We start from the raw sequence: 23,069 nt of genomic DNA on the forward strand, positions 1-23,069 counted from the left end.
GAGGGAGGGAGGGAGGGAGGGAGGGAGGGAGGGAGGGAGGGAGGGAGGGAGAAAGGAAGGAAGGAGGATTTACTCCTGCTCACACTGCTTTCCATGGAGGGGAAAGCCAGGCAGGAGCTTGGAGCAGCTGGTCACATGGTATCCACAGTCAGGATGAAGAGGGTGATGAATGTTTGTACTCAGCTTACTTTCTCCTTTTTATACAGTCTAGGAACCAAACACAGGGAATGGTGCCACCCACAGTGAGGATACCCCTCAGGTATGTCCAGAGACCCATCTCCGAGGTAATTCTAGATGTCATCAAGTTGACAATTGAAATTAACCTTCACAAACACCACCTTTCCTATAGAAATGTGCTAAGTCTAACATTTGACATTATACTCTTGAAATTGTAAACAAATTACTGACCCAACACAGAAATTCAGAAACTGCATGCAGTGAAATTAGCTACAAAATAAGGGCTTGCTGGACAAGCATGAGGACCTGAGTGGGATTCCCAGCATCCATGTAGAAAGGTGGGCACAATGGGATGTACTTGTAATTAGCACCCAGGAGGCAAATACTGGCAGATTCTGTAGAACTAGAGTTTTAAAAAGGTTACTCATTGTCAGAGTCCGGATGTGCAGGGCCGGACGTGCCTGAGGGAGAGCCAGAGAGAGGACTTGCCAAACCAGCTATCAGCCCCAAGGACATTGATCATCTGTAGCCACCCCCTCCCCTTCCTTCACCCCCCTGAGTGAGATGAGCCACCCTACCTGCCTGCCGAGCTGCTAGAGAGCACGTACACCTTGCTGATGTAATTTCGCACCGAAAGTAACTGTGCACCATTTGAATTGACCAATCATGTGTAACCACGCGAATACCCCTATATAAACCCCCGAGTTTGGAAGCTCGGGGTCGATTCCTCTGTCTCCTGTGTGGGATACGTATCGACCCGGGATCCCGCTAATAGGGATCTCGTTAATAAAAGCTACCTCCTGCTGTTACATCAAGATGGCTACTTCGTGATTCCTGGGGGCACCCCATCCCACGATTGGAGTAAGAAATGCGGCTCCCCGTTTAAGCTCTTTCAATTCCAGGGTCTTGTAGGACAGCTAGTACAGCCAAATGGTGGTCAGCAACTGGCCATGTTTCCAAAAAAAGAAAAACGTGCAGAAGCAGTTGAGGAAAATACCCTAATACCACCTTTAGCCTAACACACACACACACACACACACACACACACACACACACACAAACACACACACATACACACATACACACACAAACACACATACACACACAAACACACATACACACAAACATACACACATACACACAAACACACATACTAACACATACACACATACACACACAAACATACACACATACACAAACACACACACAAACACACACACATACACACACAAACACAAACACACACACAAACATACACACATACACAAACACACACACACACACACACACACACACACACTAACACCTGTCACACGGCTTCATTCTTCATTCCTACACATGGGTGTAGCTACAAGGCAACATAACCCATCTTCATTCCTCTGTACATCAGCCACTGGACTAAAAGAATTGGATTCAAAAGAGTGGAGAGGAGACAAGATTCTCTTCCAATCACTCACAGATAAGGAGTGACCCTCATTTGTATTGTACTTATACTAGATCCCAGCAAGATGTGTTCGTTTTTGAATGGTGAAAAGTCACCTCTCTTTTTATTACCTGTACATATGCTCTGTTCACAAAACACACCTTACAGTATTCTAGGTTTATGTTATTTAAACTATTAAAGATAAAATTGTATAAAGGTCTACACTATTGATGCTAGCTTAGAAATCCAAGGGCTTTGAACCAGTAAGGACATTTGTGGAAAATGTTCAGCCTTGCTTGTGGCTGACTTATTTCTGATGGATTTTGGTATGTGTGGGAAGGAGTCAGGTTGAGATCATTGTATACTTTAAGTCTCAGTACTGTCAGTTTTCCATACAAATGAATGACCTTTTGTTAAGTGATGAATTAAAAAATTAATCATTTAATAAGGGAGTAAGGAGTTGGTTTCCAGCAATGGTGCTAAAATTATCCACTAAAGGAAGAACAGACTTTTTGACAAGTGGACACCCACATGCAAAAGAAATAATTTACCCAATCCGATACACACAAATAAACTCAAAATAGCATTTAAAAACCTAAATATAGGAGTCAAAGCCCTTCTCTTTTAGAGGGAAATATGGCTATAAATCTCCATGTTCTTAGATTAGGCAACAATTTCTTAAATTTGACACCAAAACACAGGCAATAAAGGAGAAAATAAATAAAGAATATTTTATTATAACTAAAGACTTGTACATAAAGGTCACTATCTAGAAGGCAAAAGTAATTCAAACTGCAAAATAAGAGAAAACATTTGTAACTAATATATCTGCCTAAGGTCTAGAATATATAAATAACTCTTAGAATTCAACAACAAGATATACAACTCAATTTAAGACAAAGGACTTAAATAGGCATTTCTCCAAAGAAAATATACAAATGTCCAACAAGCACATTAAAACAATCTCAACAACATTAGTCATTAGGGGGAAATGCAATTCAAAACCCAAATGAATTTACATTGGTTTTCATCCCCATTAGTATAGCTATAATAAAAATAAACAAAATTACAAGAGACGGTGAGGCTGTGAAGAAATTAGAGCCCTTGTACATTGCGAGTGGGACTATAAAATGGCACAGCTGCTCTGGAAAACAGCTTGGCAGTTTCTCAAAAAGTTAAACATAGAACTACCCATAACCCTGCATTTCCACTCATAAATATATACACGAGAGAATTGAAAACATATGTCCACACGAAACCTCGTACATGGACACTCACAGAAGCATTATTCATACCAACCCAGAAATGGAAGCCATTCCAACGCCCATCAGCTGACGAACAGGTAAACAAAGCGTGCTCTCCCACATAACAGAATATTATTCAACCAGGAAAAGAAACGAGGCACCAATTCGTGTTACCACACGGATGAACCTTAAAACATTATGATAAGTATACAAAAGGCTGTGTGTTGGATAATTCCATTTATATGAAGTGTCCAGAATAAGCAAGTCCATAGAGACAGAAAGTAGGTTAGAGGCTCCCTAGGGCCAGGAACCAGGAGAGACAGATAAAAGTTAAACAGGCAGAGCATTTCTATGGGGGAAACTGAAAATGGTCTGGGAGGAGGTAGGAATGATGGCTGCCCTATTCTTTCAAATGTCCTAAAGACCACTTAAAATAGTTAATTGTATGCTATGTGAACTTAATCTCAAAAGAAAGAGTAAGGAGGCCTCCTATGTTTCATCGTGATGGATTTAGTTAACTGTCAGGACCTGCTGTTTCCATGAGCTAATGTGGTTCAGAGGCACATTTTCTGCTGGGTTCCAACACAGAAATGCAGGGGTGGGGCATGATACCGATATGATGTGGGCTTTGTTATCAAAGTCTTTATGCTCCATTGGAGGATTCATACCCATTTTTCACCAAGTAGAGCAACGGCCTGAAGATCAGAAGCGGTGAGAGCCAGTACCCATTCTGAAGGAGAAACACTATAAGGTAGGGCGGAGTTATGACTCAGTTTGTAGAGTTCTTCTAGTTCTCTAGGTCTAGCATGTACCAGGCCCTGTGTTCAATGCCCAACACCCATTAAAACTAGGTGTGGTGGTGCATGCCTGTAATCTCAGAGAGTCAGAGGTAGAGGCAGGAACTCCTAGGTGCAGAGCAGATTAGAGGCCGGCCTGAGCTCCTAGAGATCCTATAGGTCTCATAGAGGTGTGTGTGTGTGTGTGTGTGTGTGTGTGTGTGTGTGTGTGTGTGTGTGTGTGATATGAGGGCTTTACAGGATGAAAAGGAACTTGACACATATTTGAGGTGTTGAAGAGCATTCTGGGAAGTAGGACTGACTTAAACAAAGGCTGAGAGATGTATCAAGCATTCAAAAGTAGCCATTTTGTGCCTGGATTATGATCCCAGCTCTCTGCTATTCCTTTTTCTTAAACACCAGAGCCATTCTCTGCTTTGATCCATGGTTCTTATCTCGAAGAAGATGCCTTCCATGTGAAAGCTGGGAAAGAGAAACGTTGTCCTTGAACTTTAGTGGAGCTTGACAGGATCCTTCATCAAATCCTACCTGCAGTTTTCTGAGCACGTGGAACGGAGTCAGTGCCCGGCTCTGGTCCTACAGGCTATATCTCCTTTCTTGAACCTCTCTTTGCTACAAGGACTAGGTACATCTACCTGCTAGACAGATGTTTTTCTTCCCACTTATAGAGGCTTTTGATCCATGGATAAGGAAGCCAGGGACAAAAGAAGACCCGCTCCATTCTTCTGGGAAGAGCTGTCGAATCTGTCTCCTTGGGAAGTTAGATGGATTTGGCTCCTATTTGGATGGCAAACCCACTGCCTGAAGGTGGAGAGTGGGGGATAGTTGGAGAGGGTCTTGGTGCCTAATGAATTGTTCAGCAGAGTGCCCCACAGAAAGAAAGGCAGATTCTCAATCTGGAGCCATGGAGCCCCTAATGCCTCCCAGATGAGGAACTAGCCATAGACCTCCAAGGGTGTACTTGCTGACATTTGCTCTCACAAGCACTGGGCATAAGCCTATTTTATTGTGTTTAGCATTGTGCATGCAGAACATGACATTGCAAACACAAGCATCCTGGACGATGGAGCTGGTCCTCGGCAGACTTTCTCTAAAGCCAGAGATAATCCCTCCTGCACCAGAGCGCCAGCGTGATGATCCAGTCAGTGTCTAAAGCCCCATGTGCTTACAGGAGATCAAACATCTGTCTCAGGCAATTCTAGTCTACTGCCTATCCAAAAGTGGATCTAAGCATGTGCCTACCTGAGACTGATGTCCTACCCTGTAACAGTGAGTGAGGGTAGAAGACATACAACAGAGTAAATATGCTCCCCTATACTCTGGACCAAATGAGACATGATTTAACACTGACCTGTCCTTGAACCAGCTGATAATTTGTTTTTAAAATCCAAGCAAGCACGACTCCCATTCCACTGTCTATCGCTCGGTGTCTGAGGGATAATGGCCTGACAGTGCCGACAAGGACCAGATGTGCAGTGGATGGGTCGGGTCGGTCAGTGCTGGGAAGAAGAGAGGAGGGAGGGAATAAGCTTGGATGTCATTACTTGGAAGGGTCACAGGGTCACTGACAGTGGCAAGAAACAGATTTTTCCAGCTGCTTTCGGGCTGAGATTTGCTCTGCATAATCTGGATGCTTTTATCTGTTTCTGAAAATAGACAGGAATTTTTTCCACAGGCTGCTCCAATCTGGCTGTGGAGACGTGAGGGGGGATTGAAGAGACAGTTGCATGCAGTCCGGTATGTTCGTTTGGAGCCCCCATCCTCCACTTGTCCCTCCCTGCACCAGCCCTACAGGACAACATCATCTTAATGTCCCTTGAAGAGGAGGGTCAGAAATGTGATGGATACTTTCCACTCTGAATTTTGCTTAGCATCAGAGTAAGCAATTCTTCCATCGTTTGCCGTAAACACTCAGAGTAAAAGACCTTGGTGTGGTCAGAAGCACAGCTCTTTTATCTATAGCATAACAACACCATTCAGGAGACAAATGAAGCAGGAAAGACAACGGCTCCGTCAGACTTAGGCTGTATGGTTGTTACCAGTTCCACAAATCGTTCTCTACCTTTGTCCTACCCTACAAAGAAGCATTGCAAATTATCTGCAGAGATCTTCTGGAAGGTTAACTCTGGATTAAATCAGGCTCATCTCTCAGCAGCTGGTCCCTCTCGTCTGAGATCAAAAGGATCTTGAACCTTCCAAGTGAACTGCTGTCAAGCGAACAGCAGGAGGACCTCGAATATTATTTACATAGAGTTTTCTTTCCCCAATTATGTATTGGTTTCTTCTTGTTACAAGCCTATTTTATAAACAAGGGAACCAAGACACAAAAGAGAAAACAGCATACAGGATCATGTAGGCAGCCATTAGGCCAGAAATGAACATATCTTGATGCCGCCTATATCTATTCCAGCATCTCGTTTCAATTGTCATTCAGCCACCTACCAAGAGAAAGGGCTCAGTTGTTTCGAGCATGCAGGAGAACAACGTAGACCTTGTTGTAAATGGAAATTGACCATGTGTACATGGAGGCAAGAGGAGAGTGGCAGATTGATCCAGAATGCTGGCAGTACCTCGAGGCTCTGAGATGCCTTCCTTGTCCCTAGGAACGAACAGCCTCCTAATTACATCAGAGAGCTAGGAGGGGGGTAACAAAAGCAGACATGGCAACTCGGTACCATCCACTATGGCCAAGGTCCTTGGAGAACTCTCAATGATGGCTGTGTCTAGAACCTGCAGTGCGGGAGTCACTTTCCCAATGACACAGCTTTTCAACATGAGGCAGTGCTAGGGATCAAGTGTGTTCCCAGCTCTCACGCCTGGTGCTAGGGTGGCATCACAAAGACCATTGTAGTGCACAGGGAAAGGACTTGGATCGACTGTGTGTACAATGCTTGTGTCTCACCAGTTTTAGACATGGTCATCAAAGAGGGCAAAGAAGGGGAAGAAAGGCACAAAGATCAGGGGAAGATGGACAAAGACATGGGAGGGAGGGAGACTAGAAGGATGAGACAAAAACCTGAATAGTGGTAACACGGAGATAGTCAACAGCCTTCATACAACAGGGCAGGGCAAGCCAGAGAGAAAGGGGGCAAAGGCATTTTTAGCAGAGTGAGCCTACATTGGCTCCATAATTGCTGTACCTTTAAGCCTCAGTGGGGACATAGACAAACAATCTGACCCACCGTTCCAGGGTCTTCTAGCCCAAAGCAACTCAGAGGAAAGAGGAGCAGGGAGCTGGCTGGTTTTAGATGCATGGAAAGAGGCAGGCTGGCATCTGAGTCGCCCCCTCTTCTGGAAGCACCAATGCACATAGGAACTGACTTGCCGCTGATGTCATCTGGTAGTGACTTGTACAAGAGGAAATGGTGGCACATGGCAGCAGACACTTGTCCACGCTGTTCTTCATTTCCCCAGGTACAGTTCCAAGGATGTAGAATTGCAGCTCTTTCATAATAATAAATAAAGTTATAAAAGGAAAAAATGGAGTACATGGAGAACAGACTTTTAAGAGGATCCTCGATGGACGGAAAACAGACTTTCATTCTTCTTGTTGGACCACTGGGGGGATACTGTGTAGCAAAAGGTACATGAGCTTCCACCTCAGGAAGATAGAAACTTAAGCCTACCTTTGCTACATAGTGGCCTTGATATCTTTGAGCCCCCTGTGTCCACATAGGCATCTGTGCAATAGGAAAATGCTATCTACCATGCAGAGTTCTTATGAAGACTGGTGTTGAGTGCTTGGCATCTGAGAGGTGGATATCTCTTGGCTATTAACAAACTTTTTGCTGACTCCTATGCTGAGCCCAAGAGCTTTCTTAGACGGCATTCTTGTTAGGTGCCCCACCCGCCTCCTTGTTTTTGTTCTGTGCTACTTTGAAGTGGAACTTCAAGAGCATGGAGTCCCAGCCATTCCTTTTCTGGTTGTACACAGGTGGGTGGTTGATTCAAGGTCATCAACCGGGCACAGAGCCGGTTGAAGCACTTGGCTTCTCAGACAGTATTACTTCCTCTACAGCTTGTCCGCCTTTTTGTAATTTTCATGGTTTTCAGGATAGCCCAGTGCATTGCCCGGTCTCAAGGCTGACTCAGAGTCCTTGCCTGTGGTAGCTATAGAAGAAAAGATAGGGTCGAACATGGATGAGCAAGAGGTCCACTATAAAAGTAACTCTTGGGCAGGAGGTTCTATGCCCCCTTTGTTCGCAAATAACTTGGGTATTTCTATACCCTCTTTAGCTCATTTTTGCCCCTGCCTAAACGACACAGAGAGCTGGTTCTGAGCTACTCTAACCCTCTAAGGCTGCCTATTTCCCAGCCACATGTTCCTTTATCCTCCGTCTGAGTCTTGCTCTAGTTCATTTGGGTCCACGTACATCCATGTATAGACTCCCTTGGCGCCCTGCTCATGGCGACTCCTCATGGTCTCTCCACATCTTCCTCTCCTCTGGTCCTTCTCTACCCTCTTGTCTCCTTTGGGAACCCCTAACTGGAACCGGAAGTCCTGCCCAATTCTCTTCTGCCTAGTTAATTGGCTGATTCAACTCTTTATTAACCAATCAGGAGGTGTGGAGAAGACTGAGACATAAAATAAAAATTCATAAAAATTCACAATACCAAAGTCTGCCCTATACTAACTCTTTGCCAGTAGAGAAATCAGCATTTGAATAATATGAAGACAACCTTTATACAGATCACAAAACCATCCTCCAACACCCCACCCTTTTGTTCATCTCTTATCTGGGGGCTTGGAACAGTTGAACCATCCATCTTTTGGGTGTTATCAGGGCAGCAGCAGCAGAGACTTTCATTTGTAACTGAGTTCAAGGCTATCTTTTCCACAGGAGCCCTTTCTGCTTCCCTGGGAGAGGTAGCAGTCATGACACCGTGCTGTGGAATGTTCTATCCACTTGCTTTGGATTTTAGGAATCCATCCAATGACCATGCAGGAAGTCATCTCAACCTTCCCTGCCCGTAAGAAGCTTTAAAATTGGCCAGAACCTCGGGGGCAGTTGAGCTATTAATGGAAAATGAATCAACTCCGAGGCCCTTAAAAGTTAATACTACTTGTGTAGTATAAACCACATTCCCATAGACCTTGACGGATGTCTAGGAAGCCTTGTGGCTTCCTAGAAGAAACAGCCTTCTCACAAGCTGTGCTGCTTTTTGAATTTGTCAGGCTGAGTAGGTATGCATCTTCAACAAGGATGGGTTAGCATAGGCAGAGGCAGGACTGAAGGACCTTTCAAACGAGACCTGGAAAGAATGGGACCACACCCTTAGTCCAACCTCTTGTCAGAGCCAAGTTCAACCCCAGGATTTCCTTTTCCTATAGCTCATAGAAAAGAGGGCCAGACACTTGCAACAGGGCTTTTCTAATTCCAGGCAAGGCTTACTTTTTGGAGTATGGACCTGTGGGTGTACCCTGGTAGTTGGAGCTCATCCAACCATGCTGGCCCCAGCCCCTATCCATACCACTCACCCTCATGGCTCAGGGCCTTTGCACTCACAGCCTCACTCAGAGCTGCTGCTTCTCCTCTAGGAGAGGAGAAGCTTCCCCAGTGCTAACACCAGAGGCTTTAGGGCAGCCATCCTCCACTGTCCTAATGCTATAATACAGCTCCTCCTGCAGTGGTGACCTCCCAGCCATAAAATTATTCTGTTGCTACCTCATCACTGTAACTTTTCTACTGTTATGAATCGTAACAAAAATATCTGATATGCAGGACATTTGATATGTGACTCCTGTGAAAGGGTCGTTCAGCTCCCAGAGGGTTTGCACACTTAGGTTGAGAACCACTGCTCTAAATGATCACCTACATACTCCATGTCTTTTCCCATGGTCACATGGGGATTATGTTTAGGAACTACGGTTTAGAGGGGAATGCTAGCCTTCCCTCTTTTCTACATGCATATAGGAATGCAGGCATGCATGCAGGCTTTCTACCTCCAATCAACTCTATCATCAGCTGAGCCCTGTTTCCTTCCACAGCAGGGTCCTTGGAGCCCAGCGCTGAGCTGGTGTTGGCTCTAAAAATAACCGTGTCCACAGTGATGAATGGGAAGGCATTTGCTCTCCTTTCCCTGCCTCAGCGCCGAGCCTGACTCATGTTGGAAAATGACATTCTGTTAACACAAGCACTTTTGTTTCCTCCTGTGCTCACTCAACATCCGGTGAGGGCCCTGGCCAGGCCTGACTTTCAATTTTCAAAGCCTCTTTTGGAGGTCTATTCCATATCCCTATCTAGTGACATTAAGGATACCTTTAGACAAAAAGGAAGGAGAGAAGCATCTTGAACATCCCTGGAGGATGCTGTGGATGTGCTGGGTCCCAGCAACACCTAAACCAGGCACGGTGGCCTACACCAGTGATCTTAGTATTTGGGAAGTAGAAGGAGAAGGACCAAAAGTTTTTAAACTTAAATTCATCCTCAAATGCGGAGAGAGTTTGAGGCCAGCCTGGCCTGCCTAAAACCCTGACAATAAACAGACTGACAAACCGACAGACAGGCAGACAGATTCTGTTGGACAGAAAGGTAGGCAGACATAAGAGGAGAGTCAGGTTCCAAAAGTGGCCATAGGGCTGCATTGCCCAGTCAGTCACACCTTTCAGTGTTTGTTGGGGAGGTGTGAGGCAACCAGTCCTTAGCAGGAGATGTTGGCCTTAGGGACATTCCAGTGTTAACTCTTGTTTTGAACTCAGGTGCCTTCACAAAGTTAATAAAGAAGGAGGGGTGGATGCTAGCTCCTAGATTCAGCTACTTCTGCATTCAAAGTTGGTTGATTCAGCTGACAGGAGCAGGAAGAGCTCCCTGTGGCTCAACAGATCACTTTGGGGGAAGGACCAAGTGGACCCTGAAAAGTAGGCTTCTTTCTGTGCTTTCAGTTTCTCCTCTCTGCTCCGTGACTCCTTAGAGCAAGCCAGCCAGGGGAGCTCTTTTTCAGAAGGCCTGGGCTTTTCTTGGTGAGGTCTTCCCTTCATTCTACTCAGTATTCCTTATCTTCTCTGTCTTGCCCTTCCTTCTCTCCTCTCCCTAGTGTAAGACATAGCTTTTCTACATTTAAAGAAGAAGTTAACCATTTTTAAAAAATAATTTATTTTATTTAATGTGCATTGATGTGAAGGCACCAGATCTTCTGGAACTGAAGTTACAGACAGCTGTGCACTGGCATATAGGTGTTGGGAATTGAACCCCAGTCCTCTGGAGGAGCAGCCAGTGCTCTTAACTACTGAGCAGCTCTCTGGCCCAGGCGTTTTCTACTCTGATTACTAAACAAGTATAGACCATTCTGTTTGAGTTCTCTGTTGACTACAGAAGGTTCCTGGGCCATGTGGGCAGTGTTCATCCTTGCTTTCTTTCTTTCCTTAGAGTTCAGGGGCTTTGATGTATGTCCTAACAGTTCATGTGTTTGAAGCACAATTTTGTACATCATAGGTCAGTGGAATTTGGAGGCAGGACCTTGAGTGGGGTTACGTGAAATCATGAAGATGAGGTCTCTATAATGGCCTTGGTGCCTTTGTAAGAGGACAAGCAATCTGGATTGCCATGTTCCTTCTTTCTCATGATAGCATGACCTCTCCCATGTTATGAGACAGCAAGAGGGCCATCACCAGAAGCACTTAATGTTGGATGTTTTGGAAGTATAAGGAATTAAATTTCCTTATAAACAGCCCAGTCTCGGGTGTTTTGTTCCAGCAGTAGAAAAAGAAAAGCCAAGAGGTGTGCCCATATTTTGAAGAGTGCCTGAGGACACTGATGCCCTTGGCTGCTCTCCAAACTATTTTGGTGGTCACTCACCCCTGAATGCCTGGCCTGAACCAACTTATATTGCTTTGTCTTTCCTGATAGTTCTTGTTTGCATGCATGACTCTGTATCTTTCTTTGTGATCTTGTCACTCTCCAAGACTTACATTTTTTGTACTTATCCACTCATCAGCAGGGATAACTAACCAGGAGAGGCATATCCAAGGAAAAAGATCGGGCAGAGATACCCTCTCTCCACCACTATATCTACTGAGATTTCTCTACTGAGAAAGCCCCTCAAGGGACTGGGAAAACTTTGCACACTGCGAGCTAAAATGGATTAGGTCCCAGGGAATTATCCTGGATGTCTGCAGAGTGGAGCCAAAGTCCATCTTGGGATATTTATATGATGACAGAAGCTTCCAGCATTGACCGATGCCACGCACAGTTGAGCAGCAGTGGCTTCTGCCAAGTCCTCTCCGTTTGCAAAAGTCTCCCGCTTGCTAAACATGTCAGTTCCTTGCTGAGGGTTAACTGCTCGGCAAGGTTTTGATCTATATGTGAAAAAGCAACCGGAGTCACTTCTGCGGGCAACCAGCCTCTGCCTCTCTCCTTCCTTTCCCTGTCTCAGGATGACATCTCAACAGCCTTGCTCTGATGGCTGCCACAGAGCAACTCTTCTAAAATTAGAGGGCACAGAGATCTTTTTCATTTCTTTTTAAACTTGGACCTTGTAAGTTAACCTTCTCCCCAGCGAGGTAGGCTTCTAGACAGGCTGGTTTCACTGCTATAAAGATAAATGAAAGGCTAAGTAGAGCCAGGAGCACCACCCGGGGCTATAGCTGATGACTTGACAAGTCATTTATTCCAGGGCATAGCCTGGCTTCTAGCCAGGCCCTCCAATGGAAGCTGAGCTAAGGAAAAACCCCAGTGAGGTGGGTGACCCCCAGCATGGGTCCTCTGCTTTCCGCTAAAGCCATCCAGCATCTGGTGGATGTGCATAATTAGTATCGCTTTGGAGGATAATGATTTGGTCTCATGGAAAAAGGAGAGTTTGTCCAAGATAATGTCTGGTAAACTTTGACATTCCACCCTGAAATGGCCTTCACGTAGAATCACTAAACAGCCAGGAGATCACATTACAGCATGTTCCACCATTGAATCTGTCCCCAAATCCCAGTCTTGCCTCAAACAAAAGAAGCCCTGATGTGGGAGGATCTGGATCAGCAGATGGAAGGAAAAACATACACTGCCAAGGCTAAACTTCTAAAGGTTTCGGCCCAATAGTTTTCACTTTGTGTTTGGAAAAACCCAAGATTCAAGAATAGAGAATCAAAGTGGAAGAACAGGACAAAGTGAATGACTTTCACTCTCTAGAGCAAGGCGCCCACTCACCTCTTAGGGTTGCAGAGTCCTTTTATCTGTTCTCTTAAAGAACCACTGAGGGGGAGTGTGTGGGCCAGGGGGCAGTGGTGCAATATCAATAGTGGAAAGAAATGAAGCTGTCCCCATAGGCTTGTTGGCCAGGACGTGAGATCTTGCCGTCTAAGAGGGAGAGGTGAGGAAGAGGTGTTGACTAAGTCCAGATTTTGCTAAGCTACAAACACAAGACTCAACAGGAGGAGGCAAGTCATCTTGTTCTGTGACACAGGTGAAAAGTTGTGCCTGTGAAATCTTTCCAGAGGACTTAACAAAAGAGCAGCCCGTGCTGCTTAGCCAATGGCAAGTCCTAAACACCCACTGCGTGTGGGGCGCCCTGCTGTTGCACTGCTGTTACAGGGAATCAAGAGGGTGAGCAGGGCAGGGTGGCCAGTCTAAGAGCCAGTCTGGTGGCTGAGGTGGTGGTATTTTTACAGGTGCACACCAAGGGCATACATCTCAAGGGATGGGTTACTTCGTAAAGTTCAGATGAGTTCCCCCCTCCCCCTTTGACATCACGCTGTCATATCCTATCCTAAACAACTCCTAAACTTTAAAATTATCCTCTCAATAAAATGTTGGCAATTCACTCAGAGTCCTCTGGAGTGTTTTGAAACTGCTGGTTGATGAAATCCCCAAGGCTGGCAATCACAAATGTAGTCGAAAGGACTTGGGCTCCTGGGACAGAGAAACATAGCCTTAAATCTGAGTTTGTTGTTTATTGGTTATGTGACCTTGGAGTACTTCATCTCACTCAGAGTCCCTGTTCTAACTATGGCATTGAAAAGTCTCCTGAAGAATGAAAGCCTGTGGGCCTACATACCTAGATACCTTCAACATGTATTCCCTATATTTACAGGCACAATTATAATGTATTAGGTACTTGGAGAGACAAGGGAGACTTCTGATAATCCTTAGTCTCAGGGAGGCAAAAATGTGGCTGATGTTTCTTCTGTCCCTGAAATCACTAGCAATGTAGAAAGCCTAGCACGTCTCTCCCCTGCCTCAGTGGTTTCTTTGCATTGGTAGCGGTGGCAGGAACTTTCAGAGGCTGCTTCACACCATCCACATTACATTGTTTTTCCATGGCTGGCTTCAGTTTACACTAGGGCTCACTCAAAGCTCGTAAAGTTCCCCCTGAAACCTCGTAACGTTTCACCTGTGGAAGTTTATTGCCCACAGGATGTGAACTGTGTCCATTTGCTCTTGATAGATTTGCCATTATTAAATATGGTTTCCCATTTTCTACCAGTCTTGTAAAGATGGCCACCTCCTGATTGGGCATAATAGACAATCTCCCCCGGTGAGGAAATATCTCAACTCCTCAAAACAGTTTTGCTTGTCAGCAAGGATTTTTGTTCCCAGGCTTCTGAGGTTCAGGAGTTTGCTCCAGACCTGGGCAGTGTGTGTCCTCCCTAAAGTACACTCCAAATTTACTCCAGCTACTCAGACTCCTCCTAGCTGTCATTCTTAGGAATCCGTTCATAGATGTATGCCGACCTGAAGAGTTACGCTTATTGGAGACATTAGAGGGGTGTTAAAGTTGTTTGTGGTTGTGTGACTAGGAAGAGCCCCTGTAGACTCATGTGTTTGAATGTTTGGCCGGCAGGAGTGGCACTATTAGGAGGTGTGGCCTTGTTGGAGTAGGTGTGGCCTTGTTGGAGTAGGTGTGGCCTTGTTGGAGTGGGTGTGGCCTTGTTGGAGTGGGTGTGGCCTTGTCGGGGAAAGTGTGTTGCTGGGAGTGGGCTTTGAGGTTTCAGATGCTTGAGCCAGGCCCAGCGTTACTCTTTCTTCCTGCTGCCTGTGAATCAAGATGTAGAACTCTTGGCTCCTTCTCCAGCACCATGTCTGCCTGCACACTGCCATGCTTCCCACCATGAGGATAATAGACCAAACCTCTGAGACTGTTAGCCAGCCCTAGTTACATATTTTCCTTTATAAGAGCTGTTGTGGTTATTATGTCTCTTCGTAGCAGTAGAAACTCTAAGACAATGTTCTTCCTAAAGTTAAGGGCAACTTTCAAATGCATAAAAGCAATCTGAATGGGCTAAAATTCCTCTCTCTGGGACAGTCACCCAATGGCTTTGGTGTTATATGGTGGTTCTATAGATAAGAACACATAAAGAGTCTCTCAGGTGTGTGTCTGAGTCAAGAAGAGCTTTTAGGGGTGAAGCTCAGTGAGAAAAACTTCATTCTGTTCCTATGATGGAGAATGGACCTGGCTGCACAGAGACACTTCAGGGGTAACCATATGTGCATCGTCAGTTCAGACACTAACAGAGCAAAGTTGAGGGAAGTTCAAACCCAGATAAAGCCCATTGATCTGAGAATGCAATTTGAGGAGCTGAGGCTATGGAGTGAGACTCAAGGAAATGATATAGAGATGTCCTGGGATGGTGTGGAAAGAGGAATGGTGGGATCTGCAGCTAGACAGAGCTAAAGTGTCTCTCAGCCTGGTACATGAGGCAGGTAGAGAGTCCGGTTACAATGGAGAAACATTGGGCTCAGAGAACAAAGTGGAGGAACTCAGGTTGAAGCCTGATATTTCACTGTAAACTTTAACAGAAACTGAAGTCAACAGCTCAGCCTTGTCTTGCGTCCGTTGTCTGCTCTCCTTGTTCTGAAGTACAAACAGCCAACTCACGGCTCAACGACGATCTGTTGGCTCATAAATCTCCCAGTTATTGACACCAAAGGGAGTTCTTTCTTCAGGAACTGGTAAGCCCTGGTGACTGTCTATCGCTAGGTTCCTAGTTGATCTCCTTTTCAGGAAGATGTTTCTAGGTCCTAGCTTCCAGCAGTTTCTGCTCACTTTCTCCCAGTTCTAAATTCAACTGAAAGTGAGCCCTTTCTTCCTAAGAATTCTTAAAACAGGACAGAAAGAAAAGGGTTGCGGAATTGGGACAGGTAGGCCTTTCTGGAGCTCAGAAGTAGAGGACTAGCTATGGAATGAAGGAGGATGGGTTCCCAGGGGAACAGGCAGATCCTGGTGAAGCACACAGGGTAGATGTCTACATCCCAGCCTGCAGCCCATGAGCCCTGGAGCTGGGGGCACCAGGCTTGGAAGGCAAGAGCTGCCAATGGCAATGAACGGAGAGTGTCTGCCAGCTGGAAGACCTCCCCTTTGTCAAAGCTCAGCCCAACACTTCAGGCATGAGCCAACCTGCAACACAGACAAAGGAACTCCATTTCTATGTCAGGACTTGTCTGTTAGGGAACGCCCATGCCTGGAATGCAGGTGTTCCACAGCCTCCAACACATCTGCCAGGCATGCAGAAAATGCCCCTCAACTCCCAACACACACACACACATACACACACACACACACACACTCACACACATACAATGCACTCATATACACAGTAACACACACTCACAGACACACACACACAGACATTCACACACACACACACATACACACACACAAACACCACACTCAGACACAAACACACACACACATACACACATACATACACTCACACACACACCACACTCAGACACAAACACACACACATACACACATACATACACTCACACACACTCACACACATACACTCACACACATACACAGTCACACACAAACACCACACTCAGACACACACACACACACACACACACACACACACACACACACACACACACCAGACACACACACCACATACCCCTAGCCTTCTGCACAGGGACCTTCTTTCAGGCACCCTGTCCCCTCTTTTCACAGCTTCAGTGTTTGCTTCCACTCCCTTTCCAACATCAGGGGATATTTGACCGAATGAAGAAAGAGCATGTAAAGCGGTCTTACTCTGCTCATCTTTCTCTTCCTCGGGCCATAATCATAACAGTACTTCATTATACTTTTAAAATGCCCAGCTTGTCTCAGCTGGGTGAGCCCAGGCCTGACTTGGGCATACATGCCAGCATAGAGCGGCTCAATCCCTGAAGCCTGACTGCCGAGAGTTCACCGTCCCTTGATCTTAATCTCAGGGCCCCTTCCTTCTTTCCAAAGGCTTTTGGAGGAGAGGGACATTCTTCTAAGCAAGGGGCATACTGAGAAGTCATCGCTATGAGTTCATTCTCCACACTGGAGACATTAGAATCTGCCCTTCCTTGCACCCCTACCCTCTACCCCTCCGCCTTCAATTCTTCTGCTCTTCGAGCTGGAAACTCTCCTGACAAAGCAAAGACAGAGGTGACAAATCATGTAGGGGTCACATTCCTGTGTCTCCCCCTCTTGGCTACCCCTAGGCTGAGGGAGTCTGGAAAACATCAAGTGATTCAAAGAATGAGCTGAATGGTTCTTCATGCTTCCTATGTGGTGCCAAGGAACAGAGCAGCAACTGATGCAAGAATTGGACAGAGCAGGAGTTGAGCTCAGAATCCCCACAAAGAATATTTAGTCGGTCCTCAGCTCCGAAAAAAAAGAACCAAAAAAAAAAAAGAATATTTAGATGTGCTCAATGGATCTGTGTACAGCTACAAGGCTTCGGGGCTGGGCAGAGCTGGGTTCTGCTCAAAGGGTATGTGCAGCCAGCGTTTGCTGGAATCCTCCTCTTTTCCTAGGGCCTATTCCTCTGAAGTAAGAATAATGGTGCTGGGTAATTGGGGCATCTGGGACAGGCCCAGCAAGGTCTCGGGGTTTGGAGAAATGTCATTTATTTCATTGAGAGGTGACAAGCAGGCAGCAGGGGGGAAAGTCTCTCATGGGACAATGACACGCTCCACACAGTTGTTCCGCATGTTCAACAGGCTGTGTGTGGTCCAGTAAGACAGACGCATCCTGGCATAGTCTCCTAGCCTCAGTCTCTGTCAACAGAGAAGCCTCTCTGGATCACAGCTGCGCCATTTTTTTCTTTCTTAGAAATTCCCAAAGACCCTGCACGCTGATCTTGCTCCGCCCAGGTAGCTGACCCTGGATCGGACCCTTCACTGTTTCCACGCTCTTTCAGATTCAGAAGTACCTTGTCTGGATTTCCTGGAGTCAGAGCTAAAGCGGACAGCTTGGTTCCCCCTACTCTCTTCCCAGTCTGTGTGGAACCTAAGCTCTGTTTTGTTTGCTTGGTCTTATTTGCTTCGAGGCTGCCCTTTGCGCATGCTCAGAACCCTTCTGCGGCCCTCGTATAAAAATCCGTTGGCTTCAAAACTGGTTTTTGAACTTGGGAGTTAAAAGATACAGGCATTATTACAGCCAGGGAGAGTGTATGGAAGCACAATATCTAAGCGAGGTGCCCAACATAGATTCCTGGGATAGGGGGACAAAAGGTCTTTTGTTGAAAGCCAAGACAATCTGAGTAAAGGATTTTAGCTGATAAAAGACTCAAAACAAATTGACATTTTCTCCCATTGCAATCTGATTTGAATAATCCCACATTTCCCCCACAGGACAGCTATCTCGAAGAGGATTAAGAGCAAGAACTGGAAAAAAAGAAAGCATATAAAGACTGAGGTTTCAGTGGATAATTACATGTATTTTTTTTCCCGTAATTCCATTCATTCTTTGTAGCAAAATAAACCAATGGTAGAGAACTAACCCCAACAAATAGCATTTCTTGCTTAACATAACAATTTTATTAAGCTGTATTTTCATATACTACATGTCACCCATTGGAAGCATACAAGTCAGTGTTTTTAGAAATCACACTCAGGGCTATCCCAGTTCTGCACACTGCAGTTTGTTTCCTGTTTATTTGTTTGCTTTACTGGAGAGTGACTCTCTACCACTGCTCTGCATCCCTTGCTTTTATCTTATATTTTTGGTTGTGAGCCTAGCCTTTAACGGCTGAGCCATCTCTCCAGCCCCCCTTGCTTTTATCTTTTGCGTGAGACAGGCTCTTGCTATGTTGCCCAGGATAGCCTTGAGCTGAATCTGTATTCGGGCTGGCCTGAACTCAGTTTAAGATCTGGGCAGGCTTTGAACCTGCAACCCTCTCGCCTTGGCCTCCTGAATGCCCAAGCCTAGCTGTGAGTAACAGTTTCAGAAAATAGACGTATGTGTGCGTGTTTACATGTGCACGTATCTATTTTCTAGAGAAAATCTACTTTAGACACAATGACTTGTTTAAAGTAAAGTCTAGCTCACAACTGTTGGTAAGAAACCAGGGAACATCATCCCTGTGGCTTAGGGACCATCCATTCCTTCCTGATCCTAGCCCTTGCCATAGATTTGTCACACAATCATCTCAAGAAGGGTCTCCCTATACGAGAGGATATTTTATCCATTTCTTAAATGAAATAGCTGAGGTTCAAAGCTCTCTGACTGGTATGCCGCAGAGCCACAGATTTTAAAGCAAGTTGGTTTGAATTCACGGCCATTCTCCTACCCTAGAGTGCTTCAGAGGATAGATGATGACCAAAGAGGCCTGCTCCACAATGAAGCAGGGAGGAAGGGAGGAAGGGAGGAAGTCAGAATCTGAACTTCTTTAATATCCCGGGAGCCACACGGGAGAAAGCACTGCCAAGTTTATGTCTCCAAAATGTAGCTCTGAATCCCTGGATTGTCTATCCAGCCAGCCATAAGCTCCAAGTCCGGAGGTCTGGCAAAGACTCTAATCATGGCCTGATGCCAAAGGAACAGTGGCATGTCCTGATTTCAAAGTCCCCCGTCCTCCAAGGTCATGGCAGTGAATGTCTCAAGAACCATCCTGGTATTTATTGTCTCAGTCTTAAATACTTAGTACCTGAGGGGGCAGGTTGTGGAGATTTGACCCTAGATATGGGGCTGTCTGTTCAGTGTCTTATTTAGGGTTTGAATTCCTGCACAAAACATCACGACCAAGAAGCAAGTTGGGGAGGACACTTCCACATTGCTGTTCATCACCAAAGGAAGTCAGGACTGGAACTCAAGCAGGTCAGGAAGCAGGAGCTGATGCAGAGGCCGTGGAGGGATGTTACTTACTGGCTTGCTTCCCCTGGCTTGCTCAGCTTGCTTTCTTATAGAACCCAAGACTATCAGCCTAGGGATGGCAACACCCACAGTGGGCTGGGTCCTCCTCCTGTGATCACTAGTTGAGAACATGCCTTACAGTTGGATTTCATGGAGGCATTTCCTCAACTGAGGCTCCTTTCTCTGTGATAATTCCAGCTTGTGTCAAGTTGACCCACAAAACCGTTAGTCAGTATGCTCAGAATCCAGTTAAACTTGTGCCCTCAGCTTCCCAACCTTCCGTGAAAGTCTTGACCTCTTTCATGTACCTCTCTATTTATTTACCTTTTCACTTGTATATGTGTGTTCATTCGCACAGGTACGAGTGTGCTTGGGTATGTGTACATGCATTAGCCATGCATATCTGGAGGTCAGAGGACAACCTTGGGTATCCTTCCCTACCCAACTGCTTTGAGACAGGGTCTCTTATTGAACTAAAGCTCAGCAGTTAGGCTAGGGTGGCTAGCCAGGGAGCCCCAGGGATCCTTCAGTCTCTGCTTCAATGGGATTCCAAGCAAACTGCAGGTCCTCATGTTTGCAAAGCAAGCACTTTACCAATGCACTTATCTCCTCAGCTTCCTTGCAAACATCTTTTGCCTCCTCACTTTCTGTGGGTTGGTTCCTGTTCTTTTCTGTTCTAATAAAGCCAGCATGCATAGGGCTTAAAGACTGGCAGTACCTAGTGTCGGTAACTAGTGGGGAAACAGTTTCATTTACAGGTGGCATTTAAAATGGAATGCCCTATCTGGAAAGCAATTGGCAAAATCTGTGGAAAACTTAAAGAGGTAAAGCCACGGAATCAGCAATTTAAGCCCCTGGAATTACTACTGTGAAGGTTCCTATACAGAAAGGCACAAAGCTATGAAGTTTGTTTGTTAGAATAGGTAGAAACATTAGACACGTCTATCAGTATGAACTGGTAATATACTCTGGTCCAGCCACACAGAGAAAACTGCCAGTCATGGAAACATATTCTATATCCTTCCATAGACATATATGAGATAATTTATATGTATAGTTGCTTGAAAGCAGTATACACATTTAATGGTCAACAATTATTCGCACCTTACTCAGTGCCGGACGGCAGTGCTTCTGTTCGTTTTCTTATTTAATCCTTGGAGCAACTGCTTGCATATTATAACCATCCTCACTTTTGGACGAGGCTTTCTATACAGTTTACAAACCTCACCCCCATGTCACCTAAGAAGCCACCACGCCAAGATGGCACCCAAGAGCTGTCCCACAGCTCTCCAGTATCGTCACATTTGGTTCATTTATTTTGAGATAGGCTTTCACTGGGTAGCTTTCACAAGCTGACCTTGAACCTGTGATCTTCCTGCTTTTAGCTCCTATGTGCTAAGCTTACAGGTGAATATCACCAGGCCGGGGCTTTATAGTTATGTATCTATAAGAGAAATGTATGTATTCTACAGGTCATCAATTGTTCCTTATCCTTCCAAAATCCTTGGCAGTTTTCCTTCTTTCCATTCCAGAAGGAATTTGTCACCTTTTATGGGGTGTCTCTCAAGCCCTTTGTGAATGAACCAAGTATTGAATTCTAATCTCCATTTGTTTGCTTGCTACCTTTATTATTTTACAAATCCCTCACAGGCTAAGTCCCAAAATTCCATTTTCTAACTCCAGTGCCTGGCACCAGGTAAAGAGGCGGTCTTGGTGCATTGGATGAAGCCTAAAGATGTTTCAGACAGGAAAAACAAGGGCCACAGAGTTCAAATTCTGAGCCAAGATGTCTGGCACTATGCTGACTGCAGATGTCCTGTAGAAAGGGCCTGATGGCTGGAGCAGGGAGCTCATTTCAGCTGCTTTAGGCCTGAGAAGTTCTGTGCCCCAGAAGGAGTCAGTATTTTGCAAGGCTGGAGCAGGTTTATGGGGAAAATGTAACCTAAGGCCTTAGGACCCATTGCTGTGACTTTTCCGGGGGGGACATGTGAGCAAGGAGTTATCTACTTGATGTAACTTCAGGCCAAAGAAAGGAGTCTAGGTAAGTCTAGTTTAGTAAACCAGTGACTTCACTGTGGTTACTTAGAGCAGCAGGGATGACTGCAAGCCATCTGCCTCATGGAAGAGCTTGATACAACATACCTATGTCTCTTGGAGCTTCCTGTGTGATTTGCAGGCAACTCAGCTGGTGGTCGAGTCATGTCTCCCCAGCAGTTGTTCCTGCCTTCATAACCTTGGAGAAGGGCTTTGAATATCTCATTTCAGGAATTTTTTGAGATTTATGACATTTTCTCTGCTTCCTGAGCCCTGTAAATGTCGTGAACTTCCTTCCAGGTTCCTAAGAACCTCATTTCTCCTAGGAGGGACTGTTTCAATCCAGAGGATCTCAGTGAGGCTCCACCTGAATTTTGCATTTGTAATTTTCTCACCTTTTTGTTAAGTCTACCTTCATCAAAACCACCACCAGCAGACGCCACCACCACCACCACCACCACCACCACCAACAACAACAACAATGAAAACCACACCAAACCAGTGCAGTCATTCCCAGTGGAGAGCTTCTTACTTCTTTATCCCAGACGAGCTGTCTCTCTCCTTTGTGGTTTTCATCCACAAAGTGCTTCAAAGCACTGCTCGCCAGGAGGGAAGAATGATGTCTTAGGCTTCCAGGTTCAAATACCTGGGAAAGCTCAGGGGGAAGAAGCATATTTACCCAGCCAACCTTAAAGGTCATTTGAAATGTCAACTGGCTTCGAGCAGTCTGCAAGGTACCAACTCAGATGGGAGGGGACGTTGGGCCCTCATGCCATCAGATGCCTGACTGGCAGACATATTCATGGAGAAACAGGATTATTTTAACTTTTAAAAGTCCTTTCACTGCTTGCCCCCCAAACCTTTACAAAGTAAGTGTTTCAATAGACTCCTTTGGCAGTGAGGACCCTGGAAATCTCCTCCTTCCGATTTTCTTTGTCCTAATGAACCCTTTCATCACTCGGATCCCAGAGCCAGGGATTCTGAGGACAACAGGTAAGGCTGAACAGAAGACTCCACAGAGCTGGCCTGCTTCCTGCTAGTTCACTAAAGCCTGGGTGCTGTGTGCTGTTTAAAGCCTGGGACTGAGTGAACAGGTTTTGTTGGAAGGAAGTGATAGCTGAATGTTCCATGCCCCGTTGCTTCCACAGGCCTGCATCACTCAGCTTGACCTCTAGCAGGCAGGAGAAGCTGTCTATAAGACACTTGGCTTAAAGGAAACTCATTACTTCAAATCCATGCCCTGCCCCACCCCAACCCATCTCTCAGCCTCACGTTACATATGCCTATGAATATTCATTGGCCAGAATAAGAAGAGTAAGTGATGAGAGGAAGACAGAGTGAGAAAGAAAGTAAACA

At 45.6% G+C, this 23,069-nt stretch overlaps 1 long non-coding RNA gene across 8 annotated transcripts in view; it reads left to right on the forward strand.

The window, feature by feature from the left end:
• The window catches only part of LOC100912066 (uncharacterized), a 52,733-nt gene extending 34,410 nt beyond the window's left edge, over positions 1 to 18,323 (forward strand). For 2 of the 8 annotated variants that reach the window (XR_010052503.1, XR_005505724.2), the window contains 3 exons: positions 207 to 259; positions 3,531 to 3,595; positions 4,044 to 18,323. This is a non-coding gene — a long non-coding RNA (uncharacterized LOC100912066). Of the gene's footprint in view, positions 1 to 206 lie in introns of all 8 variants that reach the window. The other 6 variants (XR_005505723.2, XR_010052504.1, XR_010052500.1 and 3 more) reach the window with 5 other exon arrangements.
• The last annotated feature ends 4,746 nt before the right edge of the window (positions 18,324 to 23,069 follow it).

The sequence above is a fragment of the Rattus norvegicus genome, chromosome 6, assembly GCF_036323735.1.
Source record: "Rattus norvegicus strain BN/NHsdMcwi chromosome 6, GRCr8, whole genome shotgun sequence".
In the NCBI taxonomy this organism is placed as follows: Eukaryota; Metazoa; Chordata; class Mammalia; order Rodentia; family Muridae; genus Rattus; species Rattus norvegicus.